This window comes from Tupaia chinensis, unplaced genomic scaffold (assembly GCF_000334495.1).
Source record: "Tupaia chinensis unplaced genomic scaffold, TupChi_1.0 Scaffold000332_1, whole genome shotgun sequence".
NCBI lineage: Eukaryota > Metazoa > Chordata > Mammalia > Scandentia > Tupaiidae > Tupaia > Tupaia belangeri.
The window spans coordinates 2,714,767-2,721,026 of NW_006159826.1; the positions used below are offsets into that span (position 1 = coordinate 2,714,767).

The 6,260-nt window shown below is 60.0% G+C and overlaps 1 protein-coding gene across 1 annotated transcript in view; it reads left to right on the plus strand.

Moving 5' to 3' along the window:
- The first annotated feature begins 5,192 nt into the window (after positions 1 to 5,192).
- The window catches only part of RAB17 (RAB17, member RAS oncogene family), an 11,335-nt gene continuing 10,267 nt past the window's right edge, over positions 5,193 to 6,260 (plus strand). The window contains exon 1 of the mRNA XM_014589105.2: positions 5,193 to 6,080. The gene's annotated coding sequence lies outside the window, so the exon portion shown is untranslated. The remainder of the gene's footprint in view (positions 6,081 to 6,260) is intronic.

Genomic DNA, 6,260 nt, shown 5'->3' on the forward strand with positions numbered 1-6,260 from the left:
AACCGCGGTCGACTACGTGGGAGTCCAGCGACATAGCCATTACGCTAACTGCTGGTTCCCAGCCATGGAGGAAGCTTTGAACAGACCCTACTGGTGGAACGGGACCCAGTGGCCGGCACCTCGAGTCTCAGGGTGGGACATGCTGTCAGAGAGCCCAGAGGAGGTGCTGGTGTGGGTGGTGCAGGGCATCCCCACCGGGGAGTCTGAACCCGGTCCCAGGGGTGATGATGCTGTTAGGCTCAGCACACTTGGGGGTACTGCAGCTGTGAGGCTCCTGGAGGCCTTGCATATGCAGATGTGCTGAGTCTTCAAGGACCGTGCAAGGAAGGGCCCCTGCAAACCCGTCTGACCTCTTAGAGAACCCACAGGGCCCACCCCAGGGGTCACAGGGCAGATGTCGTTGGCCAGGGTCCTGCTGGTATCAGACCACAGCTGTGTGACTTGGTCACCAAGAGGGGTGCCATCGAGCTCTGGCTTTCCCAACGGCACCTTTCCTCCCCGAGATCAGAGTGCACTTCAGGAATGTTTGCTTGAGGCCTTGAGACGAGGTAGGACCAGGCTGGCTGGCTGTCGTGGAGTTCGCGGGCCACACATGAGGGCGAAGCCACTGCTGTTAGAGTGACAGCCACCACAGGTGTCTGCCGCTCAGGACTGCTCTCTGCTCAGCTCGCCTGCCATGCTTGTCCCCACGCCTCCCTTCCCCACCTCCTCCCCAAGCTCCCAGGCTGTGGGTAGCCGTGGGTGAACCTGGGGCGGGGGTGGAGGGACTGGCAGCTGCGAGGTCTCTTGTCTATACCTGAGCTGTGGGAAACCAGAGATGCAGAGAAAATCCCCAGGGTGACAGCCCTTCTCTTGCTGGTCCTGGCCTGGCGCCCCTGACTGCCATGGTCAGCCCCAGCGGGTGTGCAATCAAACCTCTTCCACTCCAGTGAGCTTGAGCTGGTGTGGTAACTTGCAACCCAAAAAACATTCTCCAACACGCTGTGGGAGTGGCCACCGGCTGGCTCTACGCTGACCCCATGCACACATGGTCTTCTTATCTTTACCACAGCTCTGCTTTATCTGGCTTTTACAGAAGGGGGACCGAGGCTCCGGGAGGGTGTGACCTGCCCCACACCTCACAGCCTGCTGGGGGCAGAGCGGGCTCCAAGCCATGCTAACTAACTGCCGAGGCCAAGCCTTGAACCTCTCTGGCTTGCCAAACCTGCGTTCCTCCCTGGAGAATGGTGGGGTGGTGCAGGGCAGAAGTCAGGTGGCCCTGCACTGGCCTCTGCCAGGAGCAGGTGCTGGGGCCCAGCTGCAGGGAGATGGGGAGCTCCACCACCCCAAGGGCTACTCCAGACCTGCCCCACCTGGGGGTTGGCTGGGAGGTGATCTCTAGGAGACCCCATTGCCGGTCCCTGGGACGCCCTCAGTCATGGGGCAGCCCCTGCCACCTGCTCAGCCGCAGGTATGAGGCCTCCAGGTAGTCACCTCAGCTGTGAGGAGTGGTGGGGGTCCTCCTGTCGGGGATTCTGGTCCAGTACTGGGTCTCACGGAGCTCGACCAAGTGATGCAGTCCTGGGTACCGAATTGTCCCAGAGTGCCCCCGCGTCACGGCCCTGCTGCCCTTTCTCTTTGCCTGTTGGTTTCTGCTCTGTGGTCCAAGGCTCAGCCAGAGAATCAGATCAGCCTGGTTAGTCGTCGGAATGAAAGGCCTGGTACAGAGCCCTGCACGCTCCCATGGTGACCTCCCTCTGCAGCTAAACCCAGTGCACAGCGCCGCCCTCTGGAGGCCGCTGTCTGAGAGCCTGGGGCGGGCTGGCAGCAGAGGCACCGGACCCTGTTGTCACTCAGAGCCTGCGCTTGGACCAGGGCTTGGGCCGATGTTACGCGTGGAGGGGCTGGTGACCTTCAAAAGGGCCGGCTTAGCTGAGTCTGGGCTAGTTTCCTGGGGTGGCTGTCAGAAATGGCCACAGGCCCAACTGATGGCGTGATGGTTAAGGTGCTGGATCCAACATGGCCACTGCACTGTTCAAGTCCCAGGCCTGGCGACTTGAAAAACAAGCTGGGCACTACACACACGTGCCCCAAAGCCCAAAAGCCTGAGAAGAGAATGGAGGAGGGATTGCAGCGTGGCCGTCTCCCCTTGGGGTGCTTTCTAACTTTCTCTCTCTCCTCTTTCTTTTTCTGTCTCTCCAGTGAGCACACATGCTCTCTAGCAAATTATTAAATAAATAAATGAGACAACTGCAAACCAAGTGGCTTAAACGAGCATGTGGTCCCACGGTCCTGGGAAACATGGGCTGAAACGGAGGTGTCAGCAGGGCCAGTTCTGCTCAGCACACGCTGGCTTAGTAAAAGGCAGATACTTTATCATTGCGTGCTTCCAGTCTGTCTTTATGAGATGGTCCCTCTCCCACCCCATTGCTCCTGCCCCCCGTGTGCCCCAGACCTCCGCATGTGCTCACGCTGCCCCCGGGACTCTGCATGCCCTCCCCCGTTGCTTTGAGCAGGTTTCTTGGCCAGTACCAGCACATTTGCCTTCCCTGGCGAGGCCTCCTGGACCTTCCTCCTGGCCAGGTGACTCAGGTGTCCTGCCTGGGCCCTCAGCCACTCTGCAGATGACCGCCCGTTCCTGGCCAGGGCAGGACTGGCTTTATTTACTTTGCTCTCTCCCCTCTGCCCAGCCTGGCGGGCAATCAATCTGATTGTTGAGCTGAGGAATTTAACTCGGAGGTCAGAAATCCCTGCTGGAATTTTCCATTGCGATAAGCAAGGGTGAAGGTTTCCAGGCTAAGCAGACAGGATCCTGCCTGCTTATCTCAAAGGCCTTTGCAGATAAGAACATTCTGGAAGAGATGGGGCTCAGATAACTATCACAGAGTTTTATCCTTAACCACAGCTCTGCAAGGAAGCCCCAAGGAGAAAGAGGAGGCCGTCCCCCACAGATCCCCAGGGGATTTCTGCCCATCTTCACTGGCCAGAGTGGGGTCTCTGGGTGCTTCCACCAGGAAGGTGACGTGGGCACGTTGACAGCCTAAGGAACAAGGGGTCACCCACCTGGGGTGCAGCGAGAGTGTCAGCTCCAAGCCCTGAGCTCTGCTTCAGTTCCGTGAAGGGTGTGGTTGCAGAAGGCTGCTACCAGGGGCCAGGGCCGCCCAGCCTGTCACTGTGGACGCCGAGCAGAATCAGCCGGCCGGGGCAGGGGAGGGGAGGGCTCAGAGATTCCTCAGGCGGGTGGGTGCTCAGGCCAGCTGTCCCGGGGCCCTCCGGCCCGCAGTTCTTTCCTGCCTCTCTTCCATAGGGGCCGTGTATGGGAGGGGACAGGCCTGCGTGTGTGGCCTGCTCACAGTGGGGAGCAGACATTCACCCACCCGTGCCACGGCAGCCAAGTCCTACAACCCCAGAGAGAAGCCGGCAGATGTCACAGAAGGGCACGGGCACATGCTCTGTTTCCCACCACACGCGAGCGTGATGACGGTGCACACGCACCTGGTGTGCCTGGCTGGAAGTCAGGGTCCACCTGCTGGGAGTTTATTTGTGTGGAGACCGCCTGGAGCTCGAGTCCCAGCGAGCGCATCTCCGATGATACTCGGAGCCGCAGGTTCCTCTCCCACGGGGCAGGCTCGGGCGCCTGGCCACTCCGAATCCGAGGCCCAGAGTGAGGCAAGGCTTGGGGCCCTCCCGTCCACACTCCCTCTGTAGAGCCAAGTAGACAAGTGTGTGGGGGCAGCTGGCCAGGGGTACCAGGGAAGAGCCACAGGTTTCAGGGAGGAGATCCACCCGAGGGCCTTCATGTAGGGTCACCCTGAGATCAGAGGGGACACATCCGGCCTGGTCTCTCACTGGGTTAGCTGAGCCCTGGGCCCTGCCACGCTGCCTGGTAGCTGGTGCCCTGCCACCCACTGCAGGTGCCCATGGCAGCTTTCCACGCCATCGCCTGCGCTGGTGGTACCCTCCCTGTGCCTTGGCAGAATTCTAGGACAGGACCCAGGATTCCCCTGGCACACAGGGCTCTCCCAGGGACTGTGAAGAGGCCACTCCTGAGAGTAGGCTACACCATATGCCAGAGGGGAGAGGTTCCGGGTGTGATTCAGGGCTCTGACCAGCAGCCGTAGAGCTGAGAGAAGAGAATGTGTGGGTGGGCCGCCCTGGGCAGGGGGCCTTTAAAGAGGGTCTAGAATCCAGGGTCTGCTGGTCTCGAGAAGCTGCCTTGGTGAGAGACTGCGAGGGGCTACGTGGCCTCCGAGAGTTGAGAGACGCCCCCAGGGACAGTCGGCAGGGACAGGGAACCTCTGTCCTGCAACAGCCTGGACCTGAGGAGGACCCGAGCTCCAGGAGGACCTGGCCTGGCGACACCCTGACAGCTGTGAGACCCCGAGCAGAGGACGGCCAGGCTGTGCCCGACGCGCAGCACAGACACTGTTAGACTGGAAGTGTGTGGGCATTTGTCAGACTCACGGTGAGCAGTGTGGGTCCCCCAGTGTGGGCCCCCAGCTTGGGCTGTGGGGGTGCTGTGCTGGTTTCATCCAGGCTGTGGGGGCCTCACCTTTTTAAAATCCTTACAGGAAGTAACTTGAAGTAATCTGATGTTTACCAACCTGTTCCTTCTTTTTTCTTTTTCTTTTTTAATTGCCAGAGGGGGCGTGCACAGGAAAGCGCCCCTGCTGGGGGGTGTCGCCCGGGCTGGTGGTGCCCTCCCTGTGCCCAGAATTCCAGACGGTCCCTAGAATATGGCCATATCATAACACCTTCGCTTTCCATGTCCCCATCCTGCTGGGATTTGGAGCACACACATGCACACACATGTACACACATGCACCAGAGACGTTTTCTAAGCCACCAGGGTCAGAATTTGAACCACAGTCAGTCCTGTGGGCTCTGGCTCAACCACTGGGCCCCACCTAGTTATTTCCCTGCTGCTCTGTCCCTGCCCTGTGCGGAAAGTAACTTGGAAATGACCATCCCTTTCCAAACCCTGTCTCCCTTGTCCAGGTCACCGCCTATCAGCCCCGTATCCCCTCGGCCCGTGGGCACGCTTCCTCAGTCTGGCTCTAGAACCAGAACGAAAGCCGCTGGGACTCTGCCCTACACCGCTCTAATGTTGGCATCGACAAGAGAGCTGCTGGCCCTGCAGGGGCCACGGAGGGGCATCACAGAAGCTCAGGGCCGGTGTCCCCCAGCATGAGATCCTACACAGTGGCCCCGCGGGGCGCAGCCAGTGCCGACGTCACGGCGAATTCTGAGGATGCACGGACGACTGGGTCCGTGCACCTGCTTTTGCAGACTGTCATTCACAGGACAAGAGTCCACAGTCGCCAGCCTCTGGCCCAACCCGGCTGCCTCAGCCACACCCCGAGTCTGAAAACCCTATCTGAAAGGAACGGTGCTGTTACCCCTAGCCAGGAAATCCTGCAGCTGGAGCCTCCTGGAGAGCTTGGGGGACCAGGACCCTCCTGCCCCCACAGAGACCTTCCCCCGGCACCCCAGTGGCACCAAGCCCACCCTGGACGCTGCAGCAGCCCACCTGGGTCACCTTTGGGTCCGGACACGGCCGAACTAGCTCCTCTGTGTGGAAGGGATGAATTCATGCCATAGAAACATTCCTTCTCCCTGGCTTTTAGTTTCTCAAATGCAACAAAGAATCCAAACAGCTCTGTGGAAAGAGCCAAGAAAATGTGTCACGCCAAAGTGAAACCCTTATCAGAGCTGGAAAACTGGCTGGAACTGGACAACAGCAGAGGCTGGAGAGGTGGCTTCCGGCCGGCCGCAGGTGCTCGGTGCTCAGGTCTGCCGGCCTTTCCGCCCAGCCTCCCCTGCCCTGTCCCAGGTGACCACGTGACCAGGGAGGACTTTGCCCTGAGCCTTTCAGGAAGGGAAGAGGCCTGACCTTGGGCAATGGCAGCGGCTGCTGTTCCTGCTACCTTTGCTCTGTGGCTCCGTTTCCACTGAGGCACGCCTCCTCCTGCCCCTGCAGGGCCCTTGAGAAACAAACCTTTCCCAGCCAGGACGACAAGGAAGGGGAGAGAGCAGAGGCCCTTCAGAACCCAGCGATGGCAGGCTGCCTGGTTCCCTGGAAGTGACCAGACCTGGGAACAGTGAGTTATTGTTGGGACGTGTTTGCAGAGTGTGTGTGTGAGTGTGTGTGTGTGCCTGTATATCTCTGTGTCTGTGCGTGTGCTTGCGTGTGCACACGCGAAGGGCCAGGGCTGGGGCAGTGTTGTCCTCAGGGCCAGTGGTTTCCTCCTGCGGCCTTCCTGACACGTCTTGGGCTCCAG